This window comes from Gorilla gorilla, chromosome 23, assembly GCF_029281585.2.
Source record: "Gorilla gorilla gorilla isolate KB3781 chromosome 23, NHGRI_mGorGor1-v2.1_pri, whole genome shotgun sequence".
In the NCBI taxonomy this organism is placed as follows: Eukaryota; Metazoa; Chordata; class Mammalia; order Primates; family Hominidae; genus Gorilla; species Gorilla gorilla.
Genome location: NC_086018.1, coordinates 40,362,954 through 40,384,072, shown reverse-complemented (window position 1 = coordinate 40,384,072; position 21,119 = coordinate 40,362,954). Strand labels below are relative to the sequence as shown.

General features: G+C 54.0%; 1 long non-coding RNA gene across 1 annotated transcript; it reads left to right on the top strand.

The window, feature by feature from the left end:
* On the top strand, positions 1–4,737 carry LOC129529529 (uncharacterized). Its single transcript, XR_008675073.2, has 2 exons — positions 1–216; positions 4,122–4,737. It is a non-coding gene; the product is annotated as an uncharacterized lncRNA (long non-coding RNA).
* Positions 4,738–21,119: the final 16,382 nt, after the last annotated feature.

The window sequence follows — 21,119 nt, the reverse complement described above, 5'->3', positions numbered from 1 at the left end:
CGCTGCGGCCAGCCTCGCCCGCCCAGAGCCCCGTGGCCAGCGGCCGGCCGCGGGGCCGTTTTGTCCTGAGGGCCAGAGAAAGGGAGAAGGGGGTGGGGGTACAGCCACGTGGCCGCAGGAGGTTTTACAACATTTTCTTTCGCCATCGATGTTATCGCAAAATGTGTGAGAGAAGCGGCTGCGCAGCCCGGACGGGAGCGTGAGGGCGCGGGCCAGGTAAGCAGCCCCGGCGGTTTCGCCGCGTACGGGACTGCGGGGCGACCGCGGGCACCAGCCACGCGCAGCGGCTCCGCGGGGTCTCGGCCGGGTCCGCGCTCTGAAGGATCTCGAGTGCCATGGGTGGTGCAGGCGGGACCCTCGAGCTGCAGCATCTCCGGTGATCCGGGGTTGCCGAGGAGGTGGAGACCAGCACAGGTGGTGCGGCCCGGGCGCCTCCGAATCCGGGGGTGGTCAAGACGGATCCCCAAGGCTGAGGTCGGCAGTCCCGGGGACTCGCAGCTGTTGAGCCTGTGGAGACGCGGCCTCGTGACCGAGGCACCCTTCAGCAACCCGGGGGCAGATGAGACCGTGTAGACTTGCGCTTGCGGTTGAACCGCGAGCAGGTGTAGACGCGGGCGGGTTCTGGACGCGGAAAGTTTGCCAGAGCGCGCTGAGCGGGCTGGCGGGGAGGAAGGGTCTGGGCGTAGGCGGAGCCGCGCCTCCGAGGGGCCAGGCGCACATCTGGAGTGGGGACGGGACCCACCTGTCGGGTCTCAGCCGCATCCCAGGGCGGAAGCTCCTTGGGCGAACTCCAAACTCCAGCCTCAGCGGCTGGAATTCGGGTGCCCCCCTTCCTCGGGAGCTGGAGAAACTGCAGCTGAGGCGGGAGAGGGATTTGGGGCGACAGAGCGAGACCAGAGGGGGCTCATTTTGAGACTTTCAGAGAGGATCATCAAGCGCTCACTCTGTCCCTGGCTCCGGGGAAGCCTGGGGAGTCTCCACCTCACTTGTGAGGAAGCTGAGGGACGAAGAGGCCAATTTGGCACCCGTCCCACGCTGGTAATCAGACCCGGGGACTCAAACCCCATTTCTCCTGGCTCCCCTTCTTCCACCTCCGCCTCAGTGAGGAGAAAGGGTGCTAGCCATGGGGGTAGTGCAGGTGAGACCTGGGGCTGGGATGCAGGGAAGCCCTGGATTGAGACCTTCGGATCTGCTGGGGGTGGATCCCACTCCCTCTCTGTAGCTCCAGGTGGCCCCGCAGCACTGGGTGAGAGAATGAACGCAGGAGGGAAGCTGGTGGCAGAGTACTGGGCAGGGGGTGCTAGTGCCCACCTGCTTTGTGCCCAGGGGTGCTGTGCCTGGAGCGCTTCGGGTGGGGCAGCGTATTTATGCGACACTCTCTCCTCTAGGGTAAGAAAGACACCCTACCACAGTCTCTGCCACACGGGAAGGGCAGAAGGGTTTCCCTTGGCTGGAGGAGATACCCGCATTTCTAGGGAGGTTCTTAGGGAGGCACAGCCTCATCTCCCATCACCTTCTGTCCCTTTGCCCCCGTTCCTACTCCCACATCCTCCTGTCCTGGGATTTCCCCTACTACAAAGCCCTTTGCACATGTCGTTTATTCTTTTGATCAGCAAATAGTCACAAATAGGCAGTGTAGACCACCACAGGTGGTCCGGCACACCTACTAAGTGCCGGGCATGCGCAATTCAGCAGTGACTAAGACAGGCCCGGCCTCTGCCCTCATAGGGCTTCCAGACCAGGGCAGGGATAGATGAACAACAGACAGTTAAGAAGGGGACCAGGGTATGGGGAGGGGAGGCGACCTTAGGAGGATATCAGAGAGGGACTCTGCAAGGATGACAGTGAGTCAGAGCAATTAACACTCCTCATCCTTTGGGCCCCAGCACAAATGTCACCTCCTCCAGGAAGCCTGCCCTGACCTCCCTGACTTGATGATTCCACTATGATGGACTCTCATAGCATGGGACCACCCCCTCCATGGACACTTTTATGCCATTAATTGGTCAATGTTTAGCTCCCCCTGTCGATTGTAAGTGCCATGAGGGCAGGACCCAAATCTTTTCTGGGTGGATGGTAGGCAAAGCAAATAAAAGATGGGTAGGATTTCCCCAGAAAAACAGGAGTGGCTCAGCAAGGTCAGGCATCCAGATGGCAGAAACTTTTCTTTCCCCTTCCCTGGCCCGAGTCCTGGGCTCCACACCCCATTTGCCGTTCACAGAAACAAAGTAAAAGAAACCAGCAGGCCTTGTGAAGGGAGAGGCCTGGCACAGCCTGACCACTGCAGTGCCAAGGCTGGCCGGCTGCAGGGAGAGTGGACCTGCCAGGGGAGGCCCAGGGCAGGCGCTAGTCCTGTTCCCTGAGCTCAGACCGACCTGTGTCCTCTTTCTTCTGTCCCATCTCTTGGAGACTTGTCTTCTTCAAGTGCTGCTCTGGGAGAAGGTGGTGGCCGACAGGGCCCCCAGAGTAGCTGGGATATAGGACCACAGTGACTGCCTGGCCTCCCCCATCCTGGTGGGCAGGGCCCTGGGCAGCACAGCTCTGACCCAGAGTCAGGTCTCTGGGCCAGCAATTGCTGCTCAGTTGACCCACGGCTCATTGAAACTCTCACTTGGAAATTAGGAACCCGGCTCAGGGGGACTGACTTTTTTTTTTTTTTTTTTGCATGGTTTCTATACACAGTGAATCCTCCCTCCCCTGGCTCCATTGGACCCGTGTGCCTGGCACTTTCCCTGGGGCAGATGAAGCCCTCGCAGATGCCTAGCAAAGCTTTTCTCCAGTCTCCCACACCCCCCACTGCCCCACTTCAGGAGCTTTGAGTGGCCGCCACGCACAGCTAGAGAGACAGTCAACTTGCTTTATTCAGGCTCTGGCGGGGACAGAATAAAAGCAGCCTTCCCACCCACCCACCTGGCCAGCAAGCCTCCTGCCTGGAATGGCTTTAAAAAAATTAATTTGCAGTGATTTGCTCCCTTCTGTTCTGTGGGGATCACCAGCATTTTAAATATGTATTTGGATCAGATTCACAACTCCCAGTTAAACCTCAACTGCCTCCCCCCACCCGGCAGAAAGAACACAGGATTCAGAATCAGGTGACTAGAAGTTCAGGCCAAGTTCTGCTAATGATGAGCTGTGTGGCCTTGGGCAAATTACTTAAGCTCTCTGTGCCTCCACTGGCTCCTCTGGAAACTGAGGTTAAGGATAACCCCGCCCTCACAGAGTGCTGCGAGGATTAAATTAGGTAAGTTCAGGGAAGACCTGGGCAGTGCCAGACCTATGTTTTCTTTTCCCTTGTACTGACTGTCCTGCTAATTAGCCTGGTGACCCTGGGCAGGCCACTCAGCCACCCCTGGCCTCAATGTCCTCATCTGTAAAGGCTGGAGGTGGGGATTGTGGTAGGAGATGAGGGCAAAAATACCCCACCCTCAGCCCCTTCCGCACCCCGACTTCCTCCTGCCCTCTCCCCACCAGAGACGATACTGTCCCCCTCAACCACTTCTTTCTTGTTATCTGAGCACTGGGTTTTAATTGGCGATGGCCCCTCCCCAGCTGCCTCTCCTCCCGGCTCCCTGTGAAGTCTCAGGCTTGCTGCCCTGAGGGGCCTGCAGTTCCTGGCTCATTGTCAGGGGCAATTAGCTGTGATGTCACAAGCCTAGGTGGTGACCTCCATGGGGCAGATGCTTAGCCAGGCACCAGGAGGCCAGGACCCTGCTCCATCTGTGACCTGCGGGGCTCCCCCAGGCTCCAGGGGTCCCCATAACCAGTGGCAGGGAGGCAGGGCTCCTAGGCAAAGCCATTTCCATTTCTGCACTAGATGGCTCCTTGAAGCCCAGCCTGCGTGTGAATGAGTTCTACCCTGTGCTTTTGTTGGCAACTGTCGGCTCCCTGGAAGCAAGGGGCTTTGTCAGGAAGAACAAAGCTGTGCGGTGTTTTTCTGATTTGGGGGGAAGCGTGCTCCTGGGGGAGGGCTCAGCGCTTCTCAGTGTCGGTCTCCAGCCCTGGTTCTCAGACTTGCTGGTTTTGTTTTGGGTTCTTAAGTCCTGTGGCTTAAGAGTCACATATGTTTGTGTGTGTGTTGGCTGAGGGTTTTTTTTTTTTTTCCTCCTTTTTGGCTTACATAGCGTTCCAGAGACTGAACTTCTCAAATCACTGCTTCAACAGCTTTTAAAAATCTGGACCTAGTTACTCCTGTCATCCACGTGTAAAGATTTAGAAAAAAAATCCCAAACCCAAGGGTGGGCAGCCGCGAGGATGTACAGCTCCTGGCAGTGTGCGCTCACCGGAGACCTGAGGTCAAAGCCCAAATGCTGAGCACCTCCTGGGAGGCGGGAGCATGGTCTGCTCAGTGCCAGACATCTGGATATTGAGAAAACATCTGGGTAGCTGGGGTTTTCAGGTTTCTGCCTGACATTTAATATCACAAACATTGAGCCTGCTCCTGTTCCCCGCCAGCCACGCGGCTTCTCCTCCCAAACATACCCAGCTCCTTCCCCTGCCTTCCTGACGGGTAAGAAACATCCATTCTTTCCAATTCCCCAGCGTTTTCCCCCTACCGGAAATCTGATGGGCTTATGACATCATGGCTGGCTGCTGAGCGATGAAGTGGATGCCACAAAGAAATCCGACATATCAGATAGATTCTGAAATCGGTTTCCCTCCAGCTGTAGTAACAGGCGTGAAGTCAGGAGAATTTGAGCTTTGTTTAAAAAATAAATAAATAAACCATAACAAAGTCTTGCCCTGTATTAAATGCAATTTTCTTAAAAACAAGCAAACCTTTTGGACATCATTTTATTTTAATAGAAATGCTGAGTCTTATGAAACTAAAGTGGCTAATAAATCAGACCTGAAGCTTTGTGTGAGCGTTCCATTTCTGTTGAGTGTTTGTGTCCTTATTCACTAATAAAAGAGGAGCTAGGAATGGTTTATCTCTCTTCATTATTCAAATGAGATAGCTTTTTTTTTTTTTTAGGCCAATAAAATTCACAGGGTAAATTGCTGGTTTATGTTTTTCCAGGAATCCATTTTTATGGAGCGACCCTGGACCTCACCGGTCTGCAGACACTATATTCCCCTTTGCTGGTTTTCCTGGCTGTGAAGCCCTTAAGAGAATGCAGTAAAGCTTTTCAGTCTCCTGGCTGGGCTCAGGGGATGACTGGCTGTCAGCAGGGCGGGACCAAGACCAGTGGGCCAGGCGCTTCTTGGGATGAGAAGCCTCTTTGAAAGGAGAGAGTCAAGAGAGGAACAGAAGTAAAGGGACCTGGGGCTGGGGACGGTGGCTCATGCCTATAGTCCCAGCAATTTGGGAGGCCAAAGAGGGCAGATCACCTGAGGTCAGGAGTTCAAGACCAGCCTGGCGAACATGGCGAAACCCCATCTCTACTAAAAATACAAAAAATTAGCCAGGAGTGGTGGTGCACGCCTGTAACCCCAGCTACTTGGGAGGCTGGGATAGGATAACTGCTTGAACACGGGAGGCAGAGGTTCCAGTGAGCCAAGATCATGCCACTGCACTCCAGCCTGGGTGACAGAGCAAGACTCCATCTCAAAAAAAGAAGAAGAAGAAGAAAAAGTAAAGGGACCTGGGACATGAAGCCTAGGGCCTGGGAGGGGGAATCCATTTTCTTCCTCCTCAAAAGACAGCAAGGACCTCAGAAATAACTCCAGGCTGAGGGGGCCTCAGTATTCACCTCGGAAATAGGCTTGGGTGCAAGATTGCATGTGTCGTGCCTGCCAAGCACCCAGCACAGGGACGTCCCAGACCTGGGCTGAGGTCCCAGCTGCTCCAGAAGCAAACTTCGGGGCCCTGAGCAAGTCACACCACCTTTCAGCTTCTTTCCCTGAAAGTGGGCACAATGGCCCCCACCCTGCCTGTTGGGAGAACAGTAGTGCTGGATGTATCACACAATGCCCAGCTCTGAGGGCATCCGAGGCTCTGAGGGCACCTCAAAGGGCTCCGAGGCCATTCTCATAGCTGGGAGAGGCCAGTGTGGATTCTGGAGTTGAATCCCCAGCCTGGGCTTGACTCCTGGCTCTGTCCCCTGCTATCTGCAAGACGACATTGATCTGTGTGACATTCACTGTGCCTTGGTGTCCTCACTTGTCAAACAATAATAATAATAGGACTGGCCTCACACATGAGGCTGCTGTGAGGATGAACGGCCTCAGAAGGCCTGGACTGACCAAGCATTAGCCGCATGAGTGTGTCCTGGGCCCAGGAGGCAGGTTGCTGGCTAGGACCCTCCGGCCTAGGATGGGAGGTAGTGTACAAAGTCGAGCACAGGCAGAGGCTAATCAAGGACTGACAGGAACATCTACTCCTTTCTCTGCAGAACTTCCCATAACTCCAATCGCCCAAAGGGAATAAAATCCCCTCGTTTTCTGTGCCCCAGGCTCCTGTCCCCCAGGCCTCCTGTGCTGTTCCCCTTTCCCTCCCCGTGCTCTGTGCCTTCCCCCAGGCAGCTTTGGATGCAATGCTAACAGGCAGGTGATGTTTACTGAGCACCTGCCATCATGTTGTTCACCACAGTTTCCATGGATTAATTCATTTGATCCCCACACAAACCCATGAAAGGGGACAGTTAGCATTCCTGTCAGCAGTGGAGACCTCAGAGGTTAAGGGTCTTGCTCACAGTCCCAGAGCCCAAATTGAAACCAGGGTTCGGCTTCTGCACTGTCCACTTCGCCTCGGCTCCACTGGGCCTTCCTCCTCCACTTTCTCGCCTTCCCACAACACCCATCTCCACCTGCCAAGATTTCCACCACCTCGCCCAAGAGGTCTTCCCAGCTTCCCCTCCACAGTGCCACCCAAGAAATGCTGGTGGTGCCCCACGTGCCCCTCAGGGTGTGGCTCTCTATGATTGGCCCTGGGCCCCTTGTCTGCCTCTCCTGGAGACTGGGAGCTGGGCTGTGGCCAGTAATGTGTCCCCTGCAGGCCCAATAAGCAGGCATTTACTGAGGACCTACTATGTGTAGGACATGGGGAGTCATACAGCAGGTGCCCGCACCGCCTGGACTTCTCTCCCAAAACCTAGACCTATCCAGCCAACAGCTTGTGCCACCTCTCCACGTGGATGGCCAGTGGGCAGCTCTGCCTCAACTAGTCACAAACCTCTCACCTCCACTTTCCCTTCACTTGCTCAGGCCAAAAGCCTAGGGATTATTCCTGACCCTTAACTTCTCCTCTGTCTCTATCTCAGCACTCCACCCTTCCTTCCACCTCCACCGCACCACCGGCATTGCCTGCCTGGATGGCACAGCAGCCTCCTCGTGGCTCTCCCTGCCTCCTCTGCCCTCTAGAATTCATTCTTCACATAGTAGCAGAGTGGTCCTGTTAGAACTTCAGTCAGCTCCTGCATGCCTCTGCCCAGAGCTCTGCACTGACTCCCATGCATTCAGGGTCAGGGAGGGCCCTGTCAGTGGCCCCAGCTTGTTCCCTCTCAGACCTCTGCTCCTGCCCCCCAACTCGCTCCCGGATCTTGTTATTCCTCCAATGTGCCGTGTGTGGTCCTGCCCCAGGGCCTTTGCACGTGCTGCTCCCGCTCCCCAGTATACTCTTTCCTCTGATATTTCCATCACTCCTGCATTCACTTCCTCCAGTGCTCCGATCAAATGTTACCTGTGGCCGGGCACCGTGGCTCATGCCTGTAATCCCAGCATTTTGGGAGACATGGGCAGGAGGATTGCTTGAGCCCAGAAGTTTCAGACCAGCCTGAGCAACATGGCGAGACCCCTTCTCTACAAAAAATAAAAATCAGCTGGGCGTGGTGGTGCACGCTTATAGACCCAGCTACTCTGGAGGCTGAGGTAGCTGAGGTAGGAGGATCACTGGAGCCCCAGCCTAGGTGACAGAGCAAATATCCTGTCTCTAAAAAAAAAAAAAAAAAAAAAAAAAAAAAGACCAGGTGTGGTGGCTCACACCTGTAATCCCAGCACTTTGAGAGGCTGAGGCGGGCAGATCACCTGAGGTCAGGAGGTCAGGAGTTCGAGACCAGCCTGGCCAATATTGTGAAACCCCATCTCTACTAAAAAAAGACAAATACAAAAATTAGCCGGGCAGAGTGGCACATGCCTGTAGTCCCAGCTACTCAGGAGGCTGAGGCAGAAGAATTGCTTGAACCCGGGAGGCGAAGGTTGCAGTGAGCCAAGATCGTGCCACTGCACTCCAGCCTGCACAACAGAGAGAGACTCCGTCTCAAAAAAAAAAAAAAAAAAAAAAAAATTACCTGCTCAGACAGACCTTCCCTTATGACCCTCCCCATCCTTTCCACTTTTTTTTTTTTTTTTTTGAGACAGAGTCTCACTCTGTCGCCCAGGCTGGAGTGTAGTGGTGAGATCTCAGCTCACTGCAGCCTCCGCCTCCCGGATTCAAGTAATTCTCACGCCTCAGCCTCCTGAGTAGCTGGGATTACAGGCACCTGCCACCATGCCCAGCTAACTTTTGTATTTTTTAGTAGAAACAGGGGATCACCTGAGGTCATGGTGAAACCATGTGTCACCATGACTCCTGACCTCAGGTGATCTGCCTGCCTCAGCCAAAGTGCTGGGATTACAGGTGTGAGCCACCATGCCTGGCCCTTCCCCCACTCTTTGCTCTCTAGCATCTATGCCACTGGCCCTTGGCTTGGACATGTGCATACGTGTCACTAGAATGTCACCTGAGTCAAAGCGGGCCCTGCCTGTTTTCCCACTGCTGTATCTCAGGTCTCCAACACAGGGCAGGTGCTCAATAAACATTTGCTGAATGAAACGATAGCTGGATGGGTGCCGTGCAGGGACAGCCGGCATCGAACACCTGGTCTGCGCCGGGATCTGTGTTGGGTGCTCAGGCAACATGTGTAAACAAGTGCCCTGAGAGCCCTCATCTGGGGAAGGAGAGAGACTCTGAGCTAGAAATCACAAAGCGGGTGGAGTGGGGGTGGCCTCCGGGAATGGGCTCAGAAGAGGAGGTGGTCTAGCCGATCAGAGGGAGCTCCCCCAAGGAGGGGCATCCCCAGGTGAGCTGAAAGGTGAAGAGGAATTGGTTGGGGAGGCGGGTTGGGTGGACAGTGTGCTCCAGGGGATAAGGACAGGGCTGGGAGGATGGCAAGAGTAGGGGCCTTAAAGGTCAGTAAGATCCAGCTGGGCAGAGAGAGGGCACCGTAACCCCAGATCGGGATTATGGAGTGGGCAAAGGCCCTGAGGTGGGGATGTGCTGGGCATGTGTGTGGGGATGGATTGGGGAAGGGCTTAAGTGCCAGGAGGAGCAGCAGAGGCCTGGGGTGGAATCTCAGCTCATCCTCCAGCTGCGTGATCCCGCACACATCGCTCCCTCTCTCTGGGCCTCAGTTGCCCCATCAGTGTACTCCTGATCACGTACATGCTTCCCCGCTGCAGTGTCCTACCTCACAAAGAGGGAGAGACTTAAGCCTGGAAGGCCCCAGGGGAGAGAGAAGTCTGCCAGGAACAGCATGGTGAGCAGGGGAAACAGAATGTGCCAAGACGTGGAGTCCTTCTCCTAAGCTGCGCTTCTCCAGTCCCTCCCTTAGTGCAGGGAGGACCATGATGGGGTGGCCTGGCTGTCCCCAGCGGGGCTCAGGCCTGGGGTGTGCTTGGCTCTGCACTTGAGGGGCCACTCTGCTTTGGGCCTCACATACTGTTGGACACCACAGCCCCGGGAGACAGGGCCTTCCTCCAAGCTGCAGACGCCACGCTGAGAGCAGCGAGGTAACCAACAGCTACACCGAACACGTGGCTGGTAAATGGCAGACAAAGGACTTGAACCCAGCCCTGCCTGGCCCTGATTCCTGCTGTCCTTTAGCAAGACTGAGCCACATCCTCTGGGAGGGCCAGGTCTGGGAAGAGGCAGTAGAGTGCAAGTGAAATGCCTGCTCGCCACGGGCTCCCGAGCCGTGGTCCCCACTCCGTCCCTCCCCTGGGCTGCCCTGATCACGGCCACTTCCTCCTTTGGGGAAGGTGAGTTGGGTCCCTGGAAGGCCCTCTGAGCCTCTCCTCTTGGCTGCAGCTTCTCTGAGGACTCGGGATGCTCCTGGAATATTCTAGGTTTATTAACACCCTAAAGCCTCACAACCATCCCTTGAGTAAGGGACCGTTGTAACCCTGTTTTACAGCTGGAGGAACTAAGGCTCAGAGAGGAGCTACCCAGGGGAGGCATACTGGCTTACTGGGGTGTCCTGCTGTGCTCAAGCTCTGAAGGCTGTTTTGGGGACAGAGTGCTCAGCCCTAGGGTGGGAGTGTCAGGAGGCCAATTTCAGTTTCCACTGGGAAGAGTTTTCTTTCACGCATGCCCAAAGGTGGGGTCTCGGCAGGAGTGAGCTTCCCATCACTAGAATTCAAACAACCTCTGCATGCGGGATGAGGGGAGATTAAGGTCAGAGGTGCTGTTGGACTAAGGAGTCCAGGTATCTTTGACCTCTCCAAGCCTCAGTTTCCTTATCTGTGAAATGGGGATTTTTTTTAATTTTTCGTATTTTTTTTAATTTTAATTTTTTTTTTTTGAAAAGGAGTCTCACTCTGTTCCCCAGGCTGGGGTGCAGTGGTGTGATCTCGGCTCACTGCAACCTCCACCTCCGGGGATCAAGTGATTCTCCTGCCTCAGTCTCCTGAGTAGCTGGGATTACAAGCACCCACCACCATACCCACCTAATTTTTTCTGTTATTTTTTTGTTAGTTTGTTTTTTGAGACAAACTCTCACTCTGTCACCCAGGCTGGAGTGCAGTGGCGCGATCTCAGCTCACTGCAACCTCTGCCTCACAGTTTCAAGCGATTCTCCTGCCTCAGCCTCCCGAGTAGCTAGGATTACAGGCACCCGCCACTGCACCCAGCTAATTTTTGTATTTTTAGTAGAGACGGGGTTTCACCATGTTCGCCAGGCTGGTCTCAAACTCCTGACCTCAGGTGATCTGCCCACCTCGGCCTCCCAAAGTGCTGAGATTACAGGCGTGAGCCACCATGCCAGGCCAAAATGCGGATATTAATACCCAGCTGTCAGAGGCTCTGTAAAGCACCCAGCCTCTTTCTGGCCCAAAGAGTGTCCAGTAAGTGCCACTGTCACCTCCTGGGCCTCTGAGTGTCCCCTCTAATAGCCAGGCTCTCAGAGCAGAGTGGGAAGGGGCCACCTCCAACAGCCCTGCCTAGGAAGAGCAGCCCCATGGACCCCCAGAGCCTCCTTGTGTGTGGAGGGTGGTGTCCAGGCTGAGGGTCAACTAGCCCCAGACACCTGCCTCCTCTGTCTGCTGGGCTGGGCCGTGGCCAGCTCCTTGAGTAACGGGAGGGCTACAGTGAGTTACTGGAGAGCAGGGCTCTCGCCCCCACCGATACTGGCCCCAGGAGAGGCAGGGCTCACTCAGCAACCTTGCTGCTCTCATTGCAACACCACCTAGCTAAGCGCAGAGCCTCCCTGACCTGCAGAGCCTGCTGGCTCCCTGGCTAGGAAACAGCACCAGGCCAGGACAGAACGGGATCTGTCCCGAGGCTCCTGTCCATTGGTATTTGCCAGGCACCCACTCTGTGCCAGGGACTTTCCTTAATCATTCTTGAGGTACAGTCTCATTCACAGGAGAGAAAGCCAAGGTTCAGGGAGTGGAAGCAACTTGGCCAGAGTGATATGAGGGCCAGGGGCTCTAACCCAGGGCTGTGGGACTCTAAAGTCAGTAAGTTATTCTCTATCTATATCTTGCCATCCCCCAGGCAGGCCAGGGGAAGGAGCACTGGCTTTGGAGCCCTGGAGTGTGAGAGGTGGACCCCAGGCTGGGCAGGAAGACAGACCCGGGCACAGTCCTGAGTCTGCCCTCACATGTTGCCACATTCTGTTCCCCCTGCTCACCATGCTCTTCCTGGCAGACTCAACTCTCGGTCTCACCAGGTGTGAGTCGCTCTCTCTCTGTGATGCAGGGCACTGCATGGGGAAAGGCACATGTCTGGGAGTCCCATAGGCCTGTTTTCAAATCCTGTTCTGTCACCCACTACTGAGCCTGGAGCAGAGGATAAAAAGGGGAACAGCATGCAAACAGGGAACAGCATAGGCAAAGGCCAGAGGGTAAGAGGGCCTTCAAGAACCACAGCAGCGAGGAGCGGAGCCAGGATCCAGACAGGGGGAGGGGACCTGGGTTGAGCTGCCTGTCCCCTGCTCTGGGCCTCTGTCCAGGCTGTCATCCGTGCCTGGCCCGCCCTTCCTCTTCTCCTGTCCAAGCCTTCATGCCTCTAAGTCCCTGCTCACTAGCGTCCCCTGTGAGTCCCTTCCTGAACTCCCCTTAAGCTGCTCCTTCCCCAGTGCTCCCACAGCCCCAAGTGCTACCTTGATTTGAGCAGTTAATGACCCGGGTTGTGCAGGTTTCTGTCCTGCATGAGCGTGGGGGTGAGATCTTTGTTTCAGATCCTGGCTCTGGACCTTGTCCACTGGATGACCCTGAACAAGTTCCTTCACCTCTCTGTTTCTTCATCAGCAAGATGATGGTAGCAGCCCCCAATGCGTAGTATTCTCTCGGGGATTCAATGACTTTGTGCTTATAAAGCGGCAAACCACATGGCCTCGGAAGGGCAGGCAGCTGGGACACACACATTCATGCATGTCGTTATTATAACTATGATGTGCGAGTCCCTTGAGGGCAAGGCCTCCTGTCTGGTTCCCAGCTCATAGTAAGGCTGGATCAGGGCTCAGGGAGCACTGAGTGATTCTAGAATGAAAGGACAGCCCATTCTAGCAACAAACTAAATAGTGATCATTTATTGAGTGTGCACTGCATCTTGTTTTGTTTTGTTTTTTGAGTCGGAGTCTCACTCTGTCGCCCAGGCTGGAGTGCAGTGGCGCAATTTCGGCTCACTGCAACCTCTGCCTCCCAAGTTCAAGCGATTCTCCTGCCTCAGCCTCCTGAGTAGCTGGGACTACAGCCACGTGCCACCATACCTGGCTAATTTTTGTATTTTTAGTAGAAACGCGGTTTCACCATGTTGGCCAGGCTGGTCTCCAACTCCTGACCTCAGATGATCTGCCCACCTCGGCCTCCCAAAGTGCTGGGATTACAGGAGTGAGGCCCTGCGCTCAACCTGCATCTTGTTTTATTCTGACCACCCTGTGACATGGGAATTATTAGACCCATTTTGCACATAATATAATTGAAGCTTAGCAAGACTAGGTCGCCTGCCTAAACTGCAGTGAGTACTTGAGCAGTTGGGTTTTGCACCTGGATTGGGCTGACTTTGCTGTTCCATACACTGGTTAAGATCCTGTTCTGTGATGCCCCTTGTTGAAGGGTCCAGAAACCCCCTTCTCTCCCTCCTGGGTGCCCTTCCTATCTCCAGGCTACCCCTTGGAGTTGCTGGGGTGAGGGGCATGGATTTGGGGACCCCATGGTGATCTGTCACTTCATGAGTCCTGTGCCCTATAATACACACATGTACATGCATGTGCGCACACACAAGCACACAAGCACACACCTACAACACCTACACACACACACACTCACAACCTCTGCGGCTGACAAGTTCCTCCAGGTCTCCAGGCCTCCAGGTCCTCCACATCCACAGCCCCGCATGAAGTCCCTGTGCAGTGCTGCAGTGGGGCTGCCTTTGGCCTCAGTCTCCCAGCTGTCAGCCTCCATGGGGTGGGATGGGGCTTGAGGACTCCCCATGCCCACACAGTGTCCCAGCCAGCCAGCGCGCCCGATCCAACTTCATCAGGCAGGGGCATGGGGTGGGGAGAGTAGGGGAGGACTTGGGCAACCCATGTGACTTCTCAGCTCCTTTCCTCATTTCTGCAATGGCCCCCATGACCCTGTTGTGCCCACTCTGTCTATCTGGCCAGGCTGGATTTGAGGGTCAAGTAGGAAATGAGTATGGAGAAGTAAAGGGGGGAAGAAACGCAAAGTGGTGGTCCAGTGCCTGGACTCCTCTGACGCTAGGAGTGGCGGCCAGAGGAGTCCAGGCACTGGGGTGCACCCAGGCCTGCTGGAGAAGGTGCTGTGTAATGGTTCTGAACCCAGTGGAGATGGGCCAGCCCTGGATCATCTTCTGTTGAACTCAACTCAACTTTCGGTGCTTCCCGTGGCTGTGCCTGTCTGGCAGCCTTCAGTAGGGGCAGTAAAGTGGCACATAGCAGGCTAGAGCAGCGGGGGACCAAGGCAGCAGGTGGGACCGCATGGGGCCTAGGGCAGGCCAGGCCAGGCCAGGAGGAACAAGCCTGGACCTCAGAGAGATTTGTTTTTTTGTTTTTGTTATTTTAATTAATTAATTATTTATTTATTTTGAGATGGAGTCTCACTCAGTCACCCAGGCTGGAGTGCAGTGGCACTATCTCAGCTCACTGCAACCTCCACCTCCTGGGTTCAAGCAATTGTTGTGCCTCAGCCTCCCAAGTAACTGGGATTATAGGTATGTGCCACCACGCCCAGCTAATTTTTGTATTTTTAGTAGAGACGGGGTTTCACCATGTTTGCCAGGCTGGTCTCAAACTCCTGACCTCGTGATCTGCCTGCCTCGGCCTCCCAAAGTGCTGGGATTATAGGTGTGAGCCTCTGCGCCCGGCTGAGATTCATTTATTCATTCACTCATTCATTCATATTGCACATGTCTTTGGAGCATCTAATGTGAGCCCTATAGGCCCCATGCTCTGTGCTGGGGACACAACAGTGGACAAGACAGACAACACCCCTGCCCCCCTGTAGATCACATACTAATGGACAGAAACAGACAAAACATAATAAGGAAGCAACAGATATTGTGATCAAGAATGCTAAGTGCTGAGGAGAAAAATAAAACAGGGAAGGGCAGAAAGGGGATACATTTGTTTTTTTCTATTATAAATAGGTGTCCATGGAAGGTCTCATTGAGAAAGTGGCATCTGAGCAAAGACAGGAAGCGGGTGAGGAGGTGAGAAGGTAGCTCTGGGGGAAGAGCATTCCTTCTAGGCAGAGAGCAAAGGCCCTGAGTTGGGAGCGTGCCTGGCACAGTCGGGGAGTAACAGGAGCCAATGTGGCTGCAGGGAAGTGGCGGGGAGGAGGTGGCAGATGAGCTCAGAGAGGAAATGGGGGCCAGATGGTGAGGCCTCCTGGACGCACCATTTAAAAGGATCCCTCTGGCTCCTGAGTTGGGAATAGACTGGGGGAGGGGCCAGGGCAGGACACGGAGACAGAGAGGAGGCTCTGAAAATAATCTAACAGGATTTGCTGATGGATTGGATGCAGGAGAGTGGGAGTGAGCAGAGGCGTCAAGGATGATTCCCAAGAGATCTGGTCAATTTGGCTGGAAGGCCAGCCGGGCCTACAGGCTCAGCTGAGGCCCTTAGGGAGGCTGGAGGACAAGGATGCCAAATGGTCAGATGCCCATGGCCAAGTGGGGGTTCCAGCTTGGCAACCCTGTGGTTCGGAGAGCTGGGGACCTCTGCACCCCGGCAGTTCATGGGACTATGTAGATCCCATCCTGGCCTCTCTGAGCTCTGGACTAGGGGCTGGGCCTAAAGTGGCCCATGGGTGGCTGGGCGAGGTGGCTCATGCCTGTAATCCCAGCACTTTAAGAGGCCGAGGTCGGCGGATCACTTCAGGTCAGGAGTTCGAGACCAGCCTGGCCAACATGGTGAAACCCTGTCTCTATGAAAAATACAAAAATTAGGCAGGTGTAGTGGCAGGCACCTGTAATCCCAGCTACTTGGGAGGCTGAGGCAGGCAGGAGAATCGCTTGAATCTAGGAGACGGAGATTGCAGTGAGCTGAGATCGTACCACTGCGCTCCAGCCTGGGCAACAGAGAGACATTCTTTCTCAAAAAAAAAAAAAAGAAAAAGTGGCCCATGGGCTGGTATGAACCCCCCCACACTCATCCCCCCCCCCACCCACTCACCCCCAGATATCTCCCACCCTCCTTCCTGTCCTCCCTCCTTCCTTCCCTACTCTCCATGCCCATCCCTCTTCTCACCCTTCCCCCCACCCCACCTTGGCACCCAGACAAGTGATCCCAGGTGCTGGGGCCACATCCATGAACTTGACAGACAGGGTCCCTGTTCTCCAGGACTCTGACATTGTGTGTCTGAGCCTGGGACAACTTCTCAACCAGGCGCGCAATACAATCTTTCTAATTTAAGGTCTTTTTAAAAATTATTAAATAAAATTGTTTTAAGAAACAGGGTCTCACTCTGTCACCCAGGTTGAAGCGCAGTGGTGTGATCACAGCTCACTGCAGCCTTGAACTCCTGGGCTCACGGGATCCTCCCACTTCAGCCTCCTTAATAGCTGGGACTACAGTGTGCACCACGATGTCCCACTATGATTGTTACATATTTCTATGTCATTTAAAATAAAGTCACTATCAGAAAAAACTGGCCAACCACAGTGGCTCATGCCTGTAATCCCATCACTTTGGGAGGCTGAGGCGGGAGGATCACTTGAGCTCAGGAGTTCAAGACCAGCCTGGGTGACATACGGAGAGCCTGTTTTTACAAAAAATTTAAAAATTAGCCAGGTGTGGTGGTGTGCACCTGTAGTCCCAGCTATTCAGGAGGCTAAGGTGGGAGAATCCCTTGAGCCCAGGAGTTTGAGGTTGCAGTGAGCTATGATTGCACCGCTGCACTCCAGCCTGGGCAACAGAGAGAGAACCTGTCTAAAAAGTTTTTTTTTTATTTTTATTTTTATTTTTAATTAAATGAACTAAAAGAAAAAATTCGTGGTCCGGCCACATCCCCTGGTTTGGGTTCCAGCAAAGACTACTAGAGTGGCAGCCCCCTGCTGCTGAGGACCACTCGGGGAAGGGAGCAAGGGGCAGGGCATCTGGGGTGGGAAGTGTGGCAGGAGCAACGGCACAGAGCAGAGGAGAGTGTGCGGGATGGGATGGGAGTGGGGGAACCGGGCGGGCGCAGGGGAGGCTGCAAAGCCAAGTGGGCCGGCCCTGGAGGGTCTCATGGGCCTGGTTGGAGCATCTGGACTTTGTTCAGAGAGCAGTAGGGAGCAATCAAAGGTTTCTGAGCTGGAGAATGACCAAGCTGTGCTGATTTTAACTGTTGGCACCATGGAGGACAAATGAGAAAAGGCACCTGGTTTGATGGCAGGAGGCTTTGACCAGGTAGGGGCTGTGGAGACCTGACCTCGGCAATTGATTGTCAAGGGAGATGGACATGGGAAGTGTCATGGGGTATGAGGATGGACTTAATAAGTGGGGATGGCACTGCTTGCTGGGGTCTCAGAGTCAGCCACACCAGATATGCTCCTCCTACAGTGCTCCCGACCTCAGAAATGTCCCATCCTCACCTGGCCCTTCACACCACCAAAACCTGGTGCCATCCTGGGCTCCCTCTCCCTCACATTGTTGCCATCCCCAAGTCACTTTGATTTTGGCTCCCAAATTTCTCTGAAGTGTGCCCCTCCCCTCCTCCAGTGCATCCTCTGCCCAAGGCCGGGCCCTGCCTCTCCAGGCCTGGACTAAGGCCATGGCCTCTATCCGGCCTCATGTCTCCAGCCTGGTACTGCTGGTCCATCCCCTACAGAACAACCGAAGGGATCATTCTAGAATCTGAGTCCAGCTCACCCCCTCCTCATCCTTGTGGCTTCCTGATTCGTGGGGTGGATGTCCACTCCCCCAACAACTCACCCCTCCTAAACACCATCAACCTCTCACTGAGCTACTTGCGCCTGCTTCACACATAACGTTGACCGTGCGTCTGCTTTGCACTGGCCCCATGATTGTGTCAAACGCTGGGAACTGGGAGAGGACTGAGACTGAGAATCAGTTACAAGGGTGTAGGATCAGACAAGGCCCCTCTGCAGACCAGCACACCGAGCTGAGCTCTGGAGGATGAGCAGGACGAAGGGAAGAGTATTGCAGGAAGAAGCAACAGCCCGAGCGAAAGGCCCAAGGCAGGAGGCAGCTGGACCCAGTGGAGGGAGCCCTGACCACCTCAGCATGTTGGCTCCTGGCATCCCTGCCCCCATTGTGTCTCATTGTCCCAGGATGGTGGCTTCGGAGGGGCAGGGGCTGAGCCTGGGCAGAGAGCAGGGCTGGCTCCCAGGGGCCTGTGGAATACACTGAGGTATGGGGGGCCCTATTTTTTGAAAAAACAGTTTTATTGGTCAGGCATGGTGCCTTACATCTGTAATCACAGCACTGTGGGAGGCCAAAGTGGGAGGCTTCCTTGAGCTCAGGAGTTTGAGACAGGCTTGGGCAACATAGTGAGAACTCTTCTCTACTAAAAATTTAAAAAATTAGCCAGGTGTAATGATGCATGCCTGTAGTCTCAGCTACTCACGAGGCTGAGGCGGGAGGATCACTTAAGCCCAAGAGTTCGAGGCTGCAGTGAGCCGTGATCGCAATGCTGCACTGTAGCCTGGGGGACAGAACGAGACTGTCTCTAAATAAATAAATAATAAACGGTTTTATTGAGATAAAAGTCACAAACCATGTAATTCATCCTTTTAAGGCATATAATTCAGTGGTTTTTAATAATCATCAATATCTAATTCCAAAACATTTTAATAATCTCCAAAAGAAACTCCATATCCATTAGAAATCACTCTCCAATATCCCCTCTTCTCCAGCCCCTGGCAACCGCTAATCTACTTTCTGTCTGTATGGATTTGCCAATTTTGGACATTTTAAATGAATGGACTCCAGACAATATGTGTCTGGCTTCTTTCACTTAGCATAGCGTGTTTTAAGATTCATCATGTAGTAGCATGAATGGGTACTTCACTCCTTTTTATGGCTGAATAATATTCCCCTGTATGGATATGCCACATTTTGTTTATCCATTCATCCGTGAGTGGACATATGGGTGGTTTCTACTTTATGGAGATCATGAATAATGATGCTGGGGCCGGGCATGGTGGTTCACGCCTGTAATATCAGCACTTTGGGAGGCCAAGGCAGGTGCATCACCTAAGGTCAGGAGTTCGAGACCAGCCTGACCAACATGGTGAAACCTCGTCTCTACTAAAAATACAAAAATTAGCTGGGCGTGGTGGCACATGCCTGTAATCCCAGCTACTAGGGAGGCTGAGGCAGGAGAATCACTTGAACCTGGGAGGCAGAGGTTGCACTGAGCTGAGATCGCGCCATTGCACTCCAGCCTGGGCAACAAGACTGAAACTTCATCACAGTAAAGAAAAAAAAAAAAAACTGCTGGAAACATTTGTGTTCAGGTTTTCATGTGGACATATACTTTCCCTTCTTTTCAGTGTGTATACCTAGGAGTGAAGCTGCTAGGTCATAGAATAACTCATTTTTTAATGTTTTGCTAAATGGCTAGATGGTTTTCACAGTGGCTGCACCATTTTATATCCCCACCAGCAAAGCACACGTATTCCAATTTCTGCAAATATTCACCAACACGTGTTATTGCTTGTCTTTTTGATATCCCAGTGGGTATTAAATGGCATCTCATTGTGATTTTGGCTAGTGACTAATGATGTCAAGCATTTTTTTTTTTTTTGAGACAGGGCTTCACTCTGTCACCCAGGAAGTGATGTGATCTCGGCTCACTGCAACCTCCACCTCCTGGGTTCAAGTGATTCTCCTGTCTCAGCCTCCCAAGTAGCTGGGATTACAGGCGCCCACCACCACACCCAACTAATTTTTGAATTTTTAGTAGAGACAGGGTTTCACCATGTTGGCTAGGCTGATCTCAAACTCCTGACCTCAGGTGATGCGCCCACCTTGGCCTCCCAAAGTGCTGGGATTACAGGCGTGAACCACTGCACCTGGCCATTTGAATATCTTCTTTGGAGAAATTCTATTCCAATCTTTTGCCCATTTAAAAATTGTTCTATTTGGGCTGCGCGTGGTGGCTCACCCCTGTAATCCCAGCACTTTGGGAGGCCGAGGCGGGTGGATCACAAGGTCAGGAGTTCGAGTGAAACCCTGTCTCTACTAAAGAGACAAAAAATTAGCTAGGTGTGGTGGCATGCGCCTGTAATCCCAGCTACTCGGGAGGCTGAGGCAGAGAATTGCTTGAAGCAGGGAGGCAGAGGTTGCAGCGAGCGGAGATCGCACCACTGTACTCCAGCCTGGGCAACAGGGCGAGACTCAGTCTCAAAAAAAAAAAAAAAAAAAAAAATTGGTCTACTTGTCCTTTGATTGTTACATTGTAAGGATTCTTGGTGCTTCTGGATACAAGTCCCTTCCTGGGGGAAGGAGCTGGGATACCAGGCCAAGGAGCCAGGCCCTGGGGCTGCCTGGGTTCCACTCTCCCAGTCCTCTGGCTGTGGGCTCAGGGGTCTCATGGAGGGGGTCCAGTGTCCCCTGGGAGGGAGGACATCTGCCCCATGAGTCACCTCCCACCTCCAGCCACCCCCCCCGCCTCTATCGGGCTCAGACCCCGCAGCGTGAACCCTTCACAGGGCCTATGGTGCCCCCGACCCCCGACCAAGGCTCAGGTCTGGCAGCTGGTTTTGATAACCAGGGAAAGCAGAAATGCTAGATCCTTTCATAGGTGACCACAGAGAAGCTGCCACCTGCTTCACAACCGCCAGTGTGACAGATCAGCCACCTCTGCGGCCTGGAGGTCCAGCCCAAGGCTTACAGGGCAGGCTGCGGGAGGGAAGCCTGCCAGGGCAGCCACCGCCCCCTTACACCAGGCCCTCCCTCGCCCTGCTTATTTAAACTTCTTGAACTTTCCACAGTTTGTAAGTTGAGCTCCTACAACTTTGAGAATCAAGGGAAACGTGAAAAAACAAAACCCAACCGCAGCCGCTGGCTGATTCGGCTCAGACATTTGGGGGAATCTTTCTCTGGGGCTGCTCAAAGCCAGTGGCTGGGCTGCAAACACAGGAGTGGTGCTGGCTGTATCTGTCACATGGGGTCTCACCTCCTCCTATAAGCCTGAGGCCTCATGTCATTGTCGTGTCACTGTCGTTCACAGGCACCCCTTCTGCATGCGGGGGCTCTGGGCCATTGCAAAGGCAGCACGATGCAGCCCCTGTCCTGGGGCATGAGGTACAAAGTGGTAAAGGGACTTGTGACGGTTAAGGGAGGGGAACCCAGGTGCAGCTCTGGGGCCCAAGTGTGGCTTCCAGAAGCTGGGGAGGGATCTCCAGGTGAGAGAGTTCTCAATTTCCCTTCAAGGAAGGTTAGGACTTCAACACAGCGGTAAGGATCTTGCAGACAAAAAGAACGACCAAGGGCGCAAAGGCTTGGCACATGGGG